The 16,606-nt window shown below is 38.4% G+C and overlaps 1 non-coding gene across 1 annotated transcript; it reads right to left on the minus strand.

Moving 5' to 3' along the window:
- Positions 1-867: 867 nt before the first annotated feature.
- LOC127077054 (small nucleolar RNA R71) lies at positions 868-974 on the minus strand. The gene has a single exon (XR_007787041.1). It is a non-coding gene; the product is annotated as a small nucleolar RNA R71 (small nucleolar RNA).
- Between the last annotated feature and the right edge of the window lie 15,632 nt (positions 975-16,606).

Consider the following 16,606-nt stretch of genomic DNA (forward strand, 5'->3'; position numbering starts at 1 on the left):
CTTTATTAATATTCTATTTACGTTATAGTTATTTCTCTTCATCCCTCCAATCTTAGAACGATCATCAGCCTTAGATTTACATAGCAACATTAGACCACGATGCGTTCGATTATTAGTCCTTGTGGGTTCGACAATATTTAAAACTACATGATAGGAATGTGCACTTGCAGTCACGATTCACATAGACTTACTAAGTCGCGATCAAGTTTTTGGCGTCGTTTTTGGGGACTAATTTAGTCGATATCGTAACTCCAATATTGCCCAGTATAGACTAAGGCAAACAATTCTTTTTCCCTTTCTACATTTGTCGAGTGTATGCCAAGTACTCACTCTCACAGCGAGAAATTAAAGCTACAATTCGACGAACCCGAGCGTTATCTTAGATTAGAACGCCAGATATGAGACTTGATACGAGAACATCGTATCAAGCTAAATCTTCCTGACCTTAATATCCCTATTTCTCAATCAGTTATCCAACCAGAGATGGCCGAAGGAGTGAAAAACCGTCCTCTTAAGTACTATGCAATCCCTTCGCAGGATGAACCACATAACAACATTACTGCCCCTGCCATCGAGGCCAATAATTTTGAGCTAAAATCCTCGTTGTTGTCATTCGTACAGCGAAACCAGTTTTCAGGTAGTCCCACGGAGGACCCGAACCTACACTTGTCAGTATTTTTGCAATACGCAGACACAATGAAAGCGAATGGTGTCAGCCTAGAAGCTATAAGACTCCATATTTTCCCATTTTCATTAAGAGATAGAGCTAGAGCTTGGCTTCAGTCTCTACCATCCAACTCTGTCACTACGTGGAAGAAGTTGAAGAAAGTCTTCTTAGCCCGATATTTCCCACCTAGTAAGACGGCTATGCTAAGAGCCCAAATAAACGGGTTTAAACAAAAGGATAATGAATCACTTTTTGAAGATTGGGAGAGATACAAAGACATGATGAGGCTTTGTCCACATCACGGTCTAGAAGAATGGCTGATCATTCACACCTTTTATAACGATCTCTTGTACAATACAAGATTGACAATAGACGTCGCCGCAGGTGGCGCACTGATGGATAAACCATACAATGAGGCCTATCAACTCATCGAAAGTATGGCCCAGAATCATTACCAATGGGGAAGTGAAAGAACCTCTATAGAGAAACCTCAACCGAAGGGCGGCATGTACGAATTAAGCAGTCTTGACCATGTCAACGCCAAGGTAGATGCTCTGACTCAGAAGATAGACAGCTTGACCATAACACCAACAACCACCGTGGCTTCCATAGCACCAAACTGAAAGATATACGGAGTTCAAGGGCATACTACCCCGGAATGTCAACTCTTGACAGAAACCTCCACAGACCAGGTGAACTATGCTCAAGGAAACCCTTACTCAAACACCTATAACCCAGGTTGGAAGAACCATCCTAACTTTTTGTACAAAAACAATAATGCATTGTATGCACCTAACCAAGCACCAACTGTATCACCAGGATATCACAAAGCTGCCTCAAATACTCAATGCTCCTAGGAAATCAAACTTAGAAATAATGGTGGAAAACTTTATAGCTACCCAAGCCCAAACAAATAAGGATTTCCTAAATCAGAACATACACACTAGTGAGCAAATCAAGCAGTTAGCAAACAAGGTAGACGCATTAGCCATCCATAACAAAATGTTGGGAACACAAATCTCGCAAGTGGCTCAACAACAAGCACCTACTGCTGCTCCTGCAGGCACATTTCCTGGACAGCCGCAACCAAACTCGAAAGGTCATGCAAATGTTATTATACTACGAAGTGGGACAGAACTAGACGGATTGACCGACCCTAGAACTTAAAACCCATCCATGCATCAAGACCCATGTAAGGTAACTAAGAAGGAAGACGAACAAGAGGAAGATAAAAACGAAGAGGCCGTAGAGAAAGAAGAACCTTATGTGCCTCCACTACCATATAAACCCCCTATCCCTTATCCACGTAGACTTGTTAAATCTAAAAGTGTAGGACAATTTAAAAAAATCGTAGAGCTTCTAAAACAATTGAATATTACAATACCCTTTACAGAAGCCATAACTCAAACGCCCTCATTTGCTAAGTTTCTCAAAGAAATCTTATCTAACAAGAAGAAGATAGAGGATAACAAAACTGTTACACTTACTGCTGAGTGTAACGCCATAATACAAAACAATATGCCTCCTAAGCTGAAAGACCCAGGTAGTTTCTCCATACCCTGTGTAATCGGAAAGTTTGTCATCGACAAAGCACTATGCGACTTAGGAGCCAATATTAGTTTAATGTCCTTATCCATATGCGAAAGGCTAAAAATGGGAGAACTAAGACCTACGAGAATGTCCGTACAACTTGCAGATTATTCTATTAAATTCCCCGGGGGTATGCTAGAAAACATTCTGGTACGCATAGGACAATTCTATATCCCTACTGATTTTATAATCATGGATATAAAAGAGGATTCCAACATCTCTATCATATTAGGAAGACCATTCCTAGCTATAGCTGGAGCTATTATAGATGTTAATAAGGGCAAGCTAACCTTCGAAGTTGGTGAGGCAAAAGTCAAATTCATTTTGATGCAATTCCTAAAGGCACCAGCTATAGACGATACCTGTTGTCTACTAGATGTCATCGACGAATACATAAGAGAGATGGAGAATGAACAAACATCATACTCCGAAATACTGAAAATTCCAAGGCCTCCTACTTTTGAAGATAAAAATTTAAGTAAGGAATACCAAGATGACAGCCTAAGCAAATGCCTAGCACTAACGCCCGATCATATGCCTTGCCCAAAGAAACCAGCCCTAGAACTTAAGACGTTAGCCAAAAATCTAAGGTACGAATTCCTAGACACTGAACTCGAGCGACTTGTAATAATAAAGGCATACTTAGGGAAGATAGAGACCGAAAAGCTTCTACACGTTTTGAGAAAATACCCAACTGCTTTAGGCTATAATATCTCAGATCTAAAAGAAATAAGCCCTTCCATATGCATGTATCGCATAATGCTAGAGGAAGACAGTAAGACCTCTAGAGAACATCAAAGAAGGATAAATCCCATTCTGAGTGATATAGTAAAGAAAGAAGTGCAAAAGCTGTTAGAAGCAAGTATTATCTACCCCATATCTGATAGTCAATGGGTCAGCCCAGTGCATGTCGTACCAAAGAAGGGAGGCGTCACAATTGTGAATAATGAAAAAGGAGAATCTATAGCACAGAGAATGGTTACTGGAAGTAGAATGTGTATTGATTATAGAAAATTAAACAAAGCCACTCAGAAGGATCATTTTCCTTTACCGTTTATCGTTCAAATGCTTGAAAGATTTGTTAAGCATTCTCACTTTTGCTACCTAGACGGTTATTCGAGATTTTTCTAAATTCCTATTCATCCCGACGACCAAGAGAAAACGACATTCACATGCCCCAATGGTACATTCGCCTACCGACGAATACCATTCAGACTGTGTAACGCTCCCGCAACATTCCAAAGATGCATGATGTCAATTTTCGCTGATTTCATAGATGACATCATGGAAGTCTTCATGGACGATTTCTTTGTATGTGGACAGAGTTTTGAAGGATGCTTATCGAATCTTGAAATGGTACTAAAAAGATGCGTAAAAGTGAACCTCGTGCTAAACTGGGAAAAATGCCATTTCATGGTCCGACAAGGAGTCGTGCTCGGACACATAGTATATGACAAGGGGATTGAAGTCGACAAAGCCAAAATAGAAGTTATAGAATACATCCAGCCTCCGAAAACCGTAAGAGAAATACAAAGCTTCTTAGGACACGCCGGTTTCTACCGGCGATTCATTAAATATTTCTCAAAAATCACCAAGCCACTGACTGGCTTATTGATGAAAGACGCCGAATTTATCTTTGACGACAAATGCCTAGCGGCGTTTGAACAAGTGAAAACATCTCTTGTTACCGCACCTATCATGCAACCGCCCGATTGGAGATTACCCTTTGAAATCATGTGTGACGCTAGTGACTATGTTGTAGGCGCAGTCTTAGGAAAAAGAATGGATAAGAAACTTCATGCAATATACAATGCAAGTAGAACCCTAGACCCTGAACAAATGAACTATGCCACCATAGAAAAAGAACTTTTAGCCGTAGTGTTTGCTCTGGACAAATTCTGTTCCTACCTAGTAGGAGCAAAGATAATTATCTATACCGATCATGCTGCAATTAGGTACCTGTTAAACAAAAAAGACGCCAAACCAAGACTCCTAAGGTGGATCTTACTATTACAAGAGTTTGACCTAGAAATCAAAGATAAAAGGGGCACTGAAAACGTCGTGGCTGATCACTTGTTAACAATGGAAGGTATTGAACCTGAACGAGTGCCTATAAACGATGATTTTACGTACGAATGACTCATAACCCAACTGGAAAGCAATACAGCTAAAGACGCGTTAACCCATAAGGATACCAAAACAAATGAGGCAGTGGAAGAAATTCACACCTCAACCACACTATCATGGTACGTTGACTTCGTCAACTACTTAGCAGCTAGGGTGCTTCCGCCAGACCTGGCCTACCAAAAAAAGAAAAAAATTCTTCCACGATCTTAAACACTACTATTGGGATGAGCCTCTACTTTTCAAGAGAGGCGCCGACGGCATTTTCCGTCGATGTGTCCCCGAGGATGAGGTAGAAAACGTAATTTCCCACTGTCATTCTGCTCCCTATGGAGGACATGCAAGCACCTCGAAGACTTGCGATAAGATCTTGCAAGCCGGCCTCTTTTGGCCCACTCTGTGGAAAGATGTCCACATCGCGATCACAAATTGCGACCGGTGTCAATGCACTAGCAACATATCTAGACGCGATAAAATGCCGCTTAAAGGCATTTTGGAAGTAGAAGTCTCCGATGTTTGGGGAATCGATTTTATGAGACCTTTCCCATCCTCTTTTAGTAACAAGTATATCCTTGTTGCGGACGATTACGTATCAAAATGGATTGAGGCCATAGCCTCTCCAACGAATGACACATGAGTGGTAATTAGACTCTTTAAGCGAATAATCTTCCCTAGATTCGGAGTGCCGAGACTAGTCATCAGTGATGGTGGCTCTTATTTTATTTTAAGGATTTTTAAAAAGCTATTACTGAAATATGGAGTCCGGCACCGCGTAGCAACACCCTATCACCCACAGACGAGTGGGCAAGTAGAAGTCTCAAACCTAGAAATTAAATAAATCTTAGAAAAGACAGTTGCCACCTATAGGAAAGATTGGTCCTCAAAATTACCAGAAGCCCTATGGACATATAGGACAGCAGACCCCAATAGGAACCACACCTTTCAATCTAGTTTATGGAAAATCATGTCATCTGTCGGTAGAATTAGAACATAAAGCATATTGGGCCATTAAGACCCTTAATCTTAATTATACTGCCGCAGGCGAAAAAAGAATATTAGATATCCACGAACTAGAGGAACTTAGACTAGATGCGTATGAGAATTCCCAAATCTATAAAGAAAGAACAAAAAAATGGCACGACAATCGCATATTAAGGAAAGAGTTTAAGGAAGGCGACAAAGTAATCCTATTTAACTCCCGCCTCAGACTCTTTCCCGGAAAACTTCGTTCTAGATGGTTCGGTCCCTTCGAAATTACCAATATCTTTCCAAATGGAACAATAGAGATAAAAGGAAAAGCGAGTGAACCATTCATAGTAAACAACCAATATTTGAAACATTACCACAACATTGATAACAATGATTTCATTGCAAATCTAAAGCTTGCAGAGCTTCGCGTTCATTCAAAAGAATAGTGCCTATCCCATTTCTGTCGAGCTTACGACAATAAACAAAGCGCTTGGTGGGAGACAACCCACACTCTGTCTTTAACTATTTAATTTTATTACCCAAATTTATAATTATTACTACTGCTTAATTTTCATTTTTTCTTTTCTTTCTTATTTCTCATAAAGTTAATCGGTACCTTTCTGTATTATTGACCATTACTAACTTAATGCTATTATCTACTTGATTTTATCTAGCTACCAACTACCACAATGCAACAAGTAGATTGCATGGATATAGTCTTCAGAGGCAGAACTCAAAGGAGACGTTTTGAGGCTCTAGCTCAGAGAGAAATGACAGTAACCTTGTACCCAAATGGATGCACCATGACCAAATTAGGTATAAGAGACAATGTTACGTTCCTAATTAACCAACTAGGCTGGGACACCTTTGCTATCAAAATAAAATTTAGTTCCTACAGTAGGTTGACTTTAGAATTTCTAAGCTCCCTAGTGTACGTGCCAAACCATGGTATTGGACTTAACAAAGGCCTAATCACCTTTAGGTTGTTTGGTAATGATTACCGCTACACCCACAGAGAAATGACTGAACTCCTAGGATGCCCTAATGGCCCTGATACCTTTACCATTACCTAGGAAGACAGGCTAGTAGACCATCAATTAGACCTCTTTTGGGGTAACATCACAGGAAACGACCATCCCGAGCCAGACCTCATGCATTCAGAGAACATCCATAACCCTGTGATTCGTTACTTTCATAAGATCCTAGCTCACACCTTATTTGGAAAGGAATGGAATAGAACCTTTGTGTCTAAAGACGAACTCTTCATAATGTACTTTGCATTACAGGCCCGACCTATTAACGCTGCTACATTCATGATAGCTAATTTGCACCGCATAACACAGGAAGACCATGGACCAATCTCAGTGGGAGGCTTAGTGACCATGATAGCAAATGCCATGGGACTGCACTACCCACCCATCAGGGTTATACGACCTATGAACATCCGATTTTGTGCCAACACCGGTATCATTAGGAACCTAGGCCCAAATGTGTTTGAATTCCTAATTAACTGCCAAGTAGTACACTTGTTTACCCTGCCGGCCCCTAGGACGAGTGTACATGATAGGAACAACTGGCTCTATGATTTGGATGGACCACCAGATGCACCACCCTCTCCTCTAGAGACACCCCAAATCTATGATCACTATGACAATTACTTCTCTGATGCTGAATCACATGCCCCAGTTATACCTGCTGCACCTCTCATCGATCATGATGCCGCCATCGAAGCTGTTCAGACAGATGTCGCCAATCTGAGAGGCGAGCTGAGCACCCTGTGTGTGGAATTCCACGGCTTTATGGATATAATGACAAAGAACCTAGATCATATTTAACAACACTTCTACTCGTTCGCTCCTCTTACCAGCAGTCGCCGTAATGGCTAATTTATTTGAATTACCGATTTACTGACTTTTTATTTTCTTGTTTGGAATTTTATTTTTATTTTCTTTTACGCATTCGGATTTATTTAATTACTTCATTTCTTTTTATTCAAGTAGAAAAATTATGTCATATTTTCCCGTCTACTCCATTCTTTTATTCGTCAATTTTGCGATTAAATTCCATTTCACTATATCATGTTTATTATTCCTATACACTATATATTATTGGTAAACTAAATTTCATTGAAATTATATGGTCAAAGCATATAAAGGCACACACATGGGGAAGACCACACTGCATGTGGCGCCTGCCACACACAGATGTGGCGCCCATGTGAAGGTTTTGGCGCCCGCCACATAGCCCATAGTGGCGCCCGCCACCAACACCAAAAGTGGCGCAAGCCACTACACAAGCCTGCACGCGCATGCTGTGTATTTTGACCATTCAAATCACTTTATGGTGTTGTCCCTTGCATGCAAGACAATGCCTTAATGCCATTCTACCACATTCAAAAACTCTTTGACTAAGACATTAAAAACCTTAAATGCAATTTATTTACCAATCAATTTTCCAACCATCATCACCTCTACATAAACCACCAACATAACCTCAACAAACCACACCTCTCATTTACATATTTCTCTCCTCTCTTGCTCTATTCTCACTACATTACACAAAGAGTGTGAAATTCATTATGGCACAAATGAGGGAATAAGAAATAGTGTTCAGAAACGGTGAGCCAAGTGAATTACCAGAGGAGACGTACACGTCTCTCAGCGCAAGAAAGATTGAATCAACAAGGTGCGCCGATGAACCCTGTTTATTTGCGTTAGGAATTCTAGTTAGTGTTAATTATATGCTAGACACTTTAAATATAAATTATTTTCTATCTCTCAAGGACCCTGTCTATGCTTAATTAACACGAGAATTGCTAAGCTCATTAATTTTTAGTCCCACACCCAACACAAACTGCTATAGTGGGACTGTCCAATTTTGTTTATTTAACGTCGAATGTGCCCTTACATTTTCTCAACTAACGGACCTGCTACATTTCCCCCGTGGGGATGACGTAGTAAGTGAGGTCCTAGATACTGAGGGTTGGCAACGTGCCTTCCAACCATTTTGGAGGGCAATAACTGGTACAGTAACCCATATTTTTGAGGGAAACAAAGCCACTTTAATTCACAACCCGACTATTCGATATTTCCGCCAAATATTGGCATCCACCGTTTTTGGTCGAGCAAATTCTAACAAAGTGAACGTAAAAGAACTCTTTTATTTGTTCGCCACATTTTTGCCACAAAAGGTGAATACCATCCCTTTTATGCTAGCACACATGCAGGCCATTGTCAATGCAAAGCGAAGGTCGACTATTTTTGGAGGTTTAATAACCTCCATAGCCAGAGTCCTAAGACTCGAAGAAAAATTCCTCAGGCTAACCCCGCTCCCGCATCATGCCATTGACATTGACATGGCAATGAGCATGAAACTAGTAAAACGAATGAGTGACGATAAATTTAATTTAATAATTGCAAATAATGTGTTACAAGATTTTATCCTCCCAAATCCAAATCGCACAGATGTGCGTATCCCGGATAATTATTGTTATACTAATGATCCGGTGCCTAACCAAGTCCCCGCGCACATTCTTGAGAATGTCGCTGCTCGCGGGGACATCGATGAGGATCACATTCCGGAGTAAATGGCTCCCTCTGCTGACCCACACACCACACATATTTCCTTTGAAAATGTTACAGGTACATCTTCCAGTCAAAGACCCAGAAGAAGAAATGTGGCACCAACCACTCTTGATGAGATCTATGCTGAACTGCTGCGGCATAGCGAATTAGACCCTCAGCGCACCCTGCAAATCCAAAACATGGAAGCTCAGCAAACTGAAATGATGCAAATGCTTCGCCAAATGTAGCATGATCAACACGACTACGCTTTTAGAACCGAACATAACATGTATGGCTTGATCGATGAAATGGCAACATTGACAATGTGTGTGGAAGATCTCCAGAACTACACGCCACCTCACCAGCCAGGAAACGGTGGACGTGCACGTACATGTGGCCGAAGGCACTAGTAGCAGGATACCCAGGTTCTACCTTTATTTCCTAACTTATGTCGTTGCATTAGGGACAATGCAAGGTTTAAGTATGGGGGAGAAAGCTTTACCGCTTTTATTTATCGCTTTCTAGGTAGATTTAAGTTATTGTTATTCTTATTTCCTTTTTTTATTTTTTGTTAAAGTGTCAGTCGAGTTAAATATCAATGTGCTGTCGAGTCTTTATGCATGGTTTCCGTTATTTACTAATTCTCCTATTTGCTCAAGCCATACAAAATTTTTCGCAAAAATCTAGACTTAGAGATACAGTACATCTTTTGAAATTTCTTAACTATAAATAAAACTGAGGTTAAATTGTAGAGATTTGGAAAAACTTTATAAGATCGGTATCATTTTAACACCTTAAATCTCCCAAATATAAGATCGATTTGAGTACTTGTCATGCTATAGCCTTAAATTCTATCCTTTAATATTTCCTTAAGTAGTTTATCTTGCAGTCAGCACCATCCTAAGCATACACTACGCAAGAAGTCGATGCAAATAAGTGTATGATCTCAGGCTTAAAAGAAAAAAAGATTACGAAATGTATGAAAAATGTTGTTCCCTCTAAGTTAGGTGATCCTCACCCGGTCATTTAGCCCAACGGTATAACCATCTTCAACTGTTATTTGAGCCAAAGTGTGAAAAAGAAAGAAAGAAATAATAATGAGATCATAGTCACTAACAGACTATCTTGCTATGAATGTGAAAGGATAACGGGCTTAATATGATTGCGCCAGAATGAAAAAGGATAAAAAGAAGGTTTAGTAAGGTAGGCTTAGGCATGACAACATGATTCAGTTTGGTATGTATAGGAGGGAGACTTATGGTTGCAACATTGCGACTATGTGTTCCAAGATACCCTTAGTGTGGAAGTGAGTACCTGCTAATACAATTTTGAACCAAAGTAAAAGTTTATAGACTAGAATGAGTATCTGAGTGCAATTGTGTCTTCTACGAGTCTTGATAATGTATGCTGCAAATATTTTACAAAACTTTTTATTCATGTACAAGAAATTTGCTTGAGGACAAGCAAAGGTTTAAGTATGAGGGAGTTTGATAACGCAAAAACGTATCGTATTTTCGGCTCCATATGCATTGCTTTTTACTTGATTAACACTTATTATTATGCAATATTTTATGTTTATTTTAGCTATTTATCGATTAAAAGGTTTACAAGAAGCAAAATGGAAAATAGAAAAAAGGAAAGAAAAAGAGAAGAAAATGGAGTTTTATAAGAGATAATGGGCCACCAAAGCAAATGCGCTTGTGGCATCCATTATCTAGGATGTGTGGCGCCCGCCACATTGACCCAAGGAGGAGGTGGCGCCCACCACCAAGCCTTAAGAGGTGGCGCCTGATCCTAAAAAGGTGGCGCTCGTGATCAGTGCATTTTGATGCACATTCTTCTATAATTGTACTTGGGCATTTATCTAGTTTATTTTTCTTATTTTACTATTTTATTATGTTTTTAGATTTAAGTTCGTGGTTGCCTTTAATCTATTTTCGTTTGCTATTTTCAGTTTTAGCGGTTATTTGATACTTGTCCACTGTTCGGATCATAACTTAAGCTACGTGATGTCGTTTTACAAGTTCTGACATACGTTGGAAAGCTAAGAGAAAGAGCTACAAGTTTTATGTTGAAGACAAAAGCTGATTCAGAGTGCAGACATCTCAAATAATTCGTTGAAGTTTCGTACTTTAGGAAATATTTTCCTTTGGGCCATTTGTTTGGCCGAATTTAGGTTTTCTGGCCCAATTCAAATTATTAGTGAAACCCTTATTCTGTTTAAAAGGGCAGTCGCGATACTTTCGCAAGAACACATTATTCACCATAACTTTTTGCTTTTGTGCGATCATGAAGAGGAACTAATCTTCTAGAGTTAATCTGCTGTATTCGAATTTCCAAGGCTTTGAGGTTTTTATTCTATCAATTTAATTTCGTTCTCTTTCAATTCTATTCTATGAAATTTCATTTGCTTAATCTGTATTTTATGGAATGGTTTTGATTAAATTCGTATGATTGCATTCCTAACTATTAATCGTCGTTTTCGTCGCTTTGTTGTTAAATTGCGTTTGTAAATCGTGTTTGCTTAATTCACGATTGTATTTATCCGTTTGCTTAATTCGGAATATAGGAATATAAATCTGTCATATATCTATTGCGCTTGTCAATCAAATTTGAATCGAATAGAGATCAAAACCGCTTAGGGAATTGGTAGGTAAAAACCAGTGATTAGCCGGAAACCGAAAATAGTAGATTGACTTATTTTATAATCGCTTATTTTAATCACCTTTTTTGCTTTGTTTTCTAAATCGACCACTAAAACATAACCCCCCCTTAAATCGATTTCATTAGGTTATGAATAATACAAGAATCCTTGCGATACGATACTCGAGGTGTCGCTTCCCGTTTACTATATTTTATTACTCGTTTTTGACCCGTGTGCGACAGCGGATCAAATTTTTGCCGTTGTCGGGGATTCTTGTAGATTTTAACCATTATTATAGTCGTATTGTTTTTTTTAGCATTTTTTTGCCCTAACTTTCTCGCGTATTGGTCTTTTTGCGGTTTAGGATAAAAAAATTGTTTTTAAACAAATTGCCTCAGATTATTCTGATTCTTTGTCGATTCATTAGGAAAAAATTAAGGAATGAAAGCCTCTATTTAGAAACTAAATATTGGAAGCCGCCCTAAAAAATCGAAGTTCCTTATTTTTCTATTTTTTATGATTTATTTTCTGTTTTGGTAGTTTCAGAAAATTCCGCAAAAATTCTCAAAATTCTTAATTGACGTTCTTAGATTAATTTGTGTTTTTGTATTTTTTTTTATTTTATTTTAATCGTTTTTTTCGTATTTCAATTGTTTTTACTTAATAGGGACATTGTCGGTATTTTCCTATTTGTTGCTACATTGCTGAGTTAGTTGTGTTTTCTCATTATTTGTTGATTTTTTTTCTTTTCTATTAAGTTTAACATGACTGACCAAAGAACTCTGAGAGAACTTGTTGTCCCTGATGTTGATTATAATGCTTTGTGTATTGAATATCCTATTGCTGCCAAATCCTTGATTGAGAATATGTCACTTAACTCCCAACAGTTCATAACAAGGGATAATTTTGTGGTCCAAGCAAAGGGTGTGAATGAGATTCAGGTTTCTTCTTCCAACAAGGCTCTAGAAACCAGAATTGATGAACTTACCTCTTTAGTGAAACAATTGATGCTGCCCATTCGACCACCACCACCATATAACCCTCCACAAGTAACCACCTCTTCACCTTCTAAACCTTCACTAGAGGAACTTGTCAAGCAAATGGTTGTAAACAGTCTCCAATTTCAACAACGGACAGATTCTAGTATTCAGACTTTTCAAACACAAATTGGACAACTTGCCACTTCAATGAATGTCATGCAAAAGCTCAAGGATCAAACCAACTACATGCCCAAACAATAGTTAATCCAAAAGGCTATAATGTGAGTGCAATTTCCTTGAGATCCAAAAAAGTTACAGAACCAGAACATCCTATTATTGTTGAGGTTGGAAAAAAGTATGTATCATCAATCCCTTTCCCACAGAGAGTACTGGAAAATAAGAAGATTGACGGGGAAGAGCAGTCTGTTTTTCAAATAGAGATGCTTTCTGAAGTTGTTGATGAAGCTTATTCTGATTTGTTTTCAGCTGATTTTCCAAATTTACCTAGTTTTGATGATATTTGCTCATGTGATGATTGTACTAACACTAACCTTTGTGTTGTTTGTGCTGAGATTGATGTTGCCTTGCAGGGTGATATTATAAATGAAGTTGTTTATGTAGCTGAACCTCTTGACATTCCGGCTGCCCCAAACATACCATGCATTGAACAACCACATTCTTTAGAGCCTAAACCACTTCCCGAGGATTCATATTATTCATCAAAGCTTCAACTTAATCAGAAATATAAGAAGGGAATTGGATGGACCTTGGGTGACACTCGTGATATTAGCTCATCCATATGTATGCATAGGATCTCACTTAAAGATGAAACAAAAGTAGTGAAGCAGCCCCGTAATCCTTTAATTCTTGATGTTGTGAAAAAGGAGATTACTTTCGCATGCCCATTCAACACTTTTACTTATCGAAGATACTTTTTTGATCCTAGAATACAAGGCAAATGCACTAATCAAAATTTCAAGGTTAATGGACATTATCCAAAGCTACTCCATGAGAACCCGACTTTGGAAGAAGAGATTGTAGAAGAGCTCTCTTTGGAAAAGGCTGCTTATGCAATCACTTATCCGCCTTGACTCCTCGGGTGTGCTCTTTCCTTTCTCTCACTCTTATTTTATATTTATGCTCTTTTATTGAGGATAATGTATGTTTTAAGTGTGGGGGAGGGAACCATTTATTTGTTTTTTTTTTCCAGTTTTTCTCTGTTTTGGTTTTTGTTTGCTTTCTTTAAAATAAAAAATTGCATGTTGTTTCCTTTGGTTTTTGAGTTACAATTATGAGTATTTTTCTTAGTTCTCTTGACTAAAGTCTTGTGGTGTGATGTGAAAAATTTGTTGTGCATTTTTAGTATGATAGGTAGGACTAGACTCTAAATTGTATATCTTTAGCAGTAGATCATTAACCCTGGTGAGCTTTGAGCCTTATATGGATAACATACAAAAATCCATCTCTTTCTTTCTTGTGTGATTCACTCATGTCTGTTAGGCTCTAGAACTTGAATTGACTCTTATTGATGTTGTTGTTTACTTGCGCACACTGATATGATAAATGCAATTTTGTTTTTGTTTTTTTTGTTTTTTTATCTAGTTAGCCAAAAAGCCAACCCTGAAATAATTTCATCCCTTGTTTGAAACCCCCTTGAGCCCATTCTCCCTTTTTTGTTTAAAACTCATTACAAGCCGAGAAGTGAAAAACAATATTATCACCCTATTCAAAGGGTTGAAAGAGTCTTGTTTGGAGTTGTGTGGGGTTGAATAATTATGTTTGTAATATTTCAGAAGATGCAGAAAAAGAAAAAAAATAGAAAAGAAAAAAAGGAATGAAAAAATAGAAGAATAAGAGGAAGAAAAAAAAGGAATTATGTTTGTAATATTTCAATACATGTCAATACACACTCCTTCGGGAAAAATGAATAAAAAGAGGAAGGAGAAGAGAAAATAATTGCTATAAAGTTGTTCAAGTGAATGAAATATTTTATAAATTCAACTCCCGTAGTTTCTTTCAAGTCTTTTTTTATCTCTTTGAATATTAGCCTAGTACCCCTTAGGATTTATCTCACCCTTACCTTGGTCACGTTACAACCAAATAAAAGTCCTTTTGATCTTTGTGTGCATGTATTTCAATTGTGGATGTTAAAGTCTTTTCAAGCTTATGGTAGTACTATATTTCATGTTGTGCTTTGAGTGTAAACAGTTAATCTAAACACTTAAGAGTTGAGTGAATTATATCCTGTGAGGATCTTACTGCTGTTGTTGATTGTAATTTTAAGTGTCGGGTTTTTGTTATCGTCTCCACAGGGATTGTGAGAAATCACCGCCTTTCGACAGTTGTTTTAATTCTTAGCTTAAGGTAACAATGGTTTTTGGTTTTAGTCACGGTATCTTGCATAAAAGTGTAAGAAAATGCGGTAAAAGATTTGGTTTTAATATTTGAGAAATATTGCCAAAGTTAGGGTTCGACAATCACTTTGCATGCATATGTTCGATCAACAAGACTTATAAACTCCTTTAGATGATAAACTATTTCACAAAGTCCCCCCAATGTGTTTATCTCTAACACACATTGTGGGTTTTCCCATTTTGATCGATTGTTTATCTCTAACACAATCTATCAAAATGACAACTTTTTGGTTCAACTTTATGGTGAACAAAATCATTCATTACTATCTCTAGCTAACAAACAAGATTGGATGAAAACCTAGGTAAAGAGTTGGTAAACATCTCTCGATCATAAACCAACACAAAGAGTTATCGATAAAACAAAGTTTTCACCATATATTCATCATTAAAGAGTTTACAAATGAAGATCATCCCATTTACATACAAAGGTAATGATTATCTACATCTAACCTTGACAAAATGAAGAACTTAGCTACTCATTTTCATGGTAGCTTGGTCAACAAGTTTCGGAAGAAGGTTGATTAACATCCGAGTCGGATAATCGAGATTGGATGGGAATCCACCTTCTTTTTGTGAAAGATTGTTAAGAGATGAAGAGAAATGATAAAATGGGTTTCTAGGTCACAAAATGATCCAAAAAGCAATGCAGGAAAATATCTAAGAAAATCTAAGTTGTTGTCCAAAAAGTAGCCCTTGCTACTTATAGTACTATGGTCTGAGCTGTCATGCTCGCTAGGCGAGCAGAATGGCTCGCCTAGCGAGCCCCTAAAATAGGCACCAGAGGCACCTGCGCCCAGAGAAATATCCTTTGCCAGATTTGCATGTTCGTTAGGCGAACAAAACCTTCGCTAGGCGAAGCCCACGCTTCAACCTTCGCTCCTGCGAGCTTAGGAGGTTTTGCTACTGGAATTGCTCGCTGGGAGCTCGCTAATGGCTCGCCTAGCGAGTGAGTGCTGGCTGTTCTTTTGACAAAGTCTGGACGTGTTCGCTACCACCTTCGCTGGATGCTCGCCTAGCGAGTTTGTTGATGTTTGCTATTGTAAAATACTGGAGATGTTCGCTGGAATCTCGCTGGGTGCTCGCCTTGCGAGCACTTCGCCACAGCACTCGCTTAGCGAGCAAGCTGATGAATGCATTCTTTTTCTTGGTCCCTTGCCATTTTCTTGTGCCTTTATTTTCTATTATTTCATGCCTAATTCCTGCACAATAACGCACAAATCAAAGGTACCATGATCGTTTAACATTGTATTGCGATTCATCTAAAACAAAGGCGGTTTCAAACGCTTTAGCAACAAAAAGGAGTGAAAAATGCCCACATTTGATAGCTCAAATAAGCACTTTTGGGCATCTAACAACTCTCCCCAACTAGATTCTTGCTTGTCCTCAAGCAAAGTATGCCTCTTGAAGGACAAGAGGATTTGCTTTAAGAAAAAGGTTTCTCCGAAGTCGGATAAAACGGCTCAAACACAAGAAAATCAACCAGGCATAAGTTCCCAATGGTTAGAATAACATAATGCACAAGAACTAAAACTTAATAGCAATGCGAAATATGTATCTATCCACAACAATATTATCTTGAATGAATCACCCTATCTCTCCTCTTCGAATAAGGATTGAAGAAATTACGCGTTTGCAACCGCGGGAATAATCTCACT

Source organism: Lathyrus oleraceus, chromosome 4 (assembly GCF_024323335.1).
Source record: "Lathyrus oleraceus cultivar Zhongwan6 chromosome 4, CAAS_Psat_ZW6_1.0, whole genome shotgun sequence".
Taxonomy (NCBI): domain Eukaryota; kingdom Viridiplantae; phylum Streptophyta; class Magnoliopsida; order Fabales; family Fabaceae; genus Lathyrus; species Lathyrus oleraceus.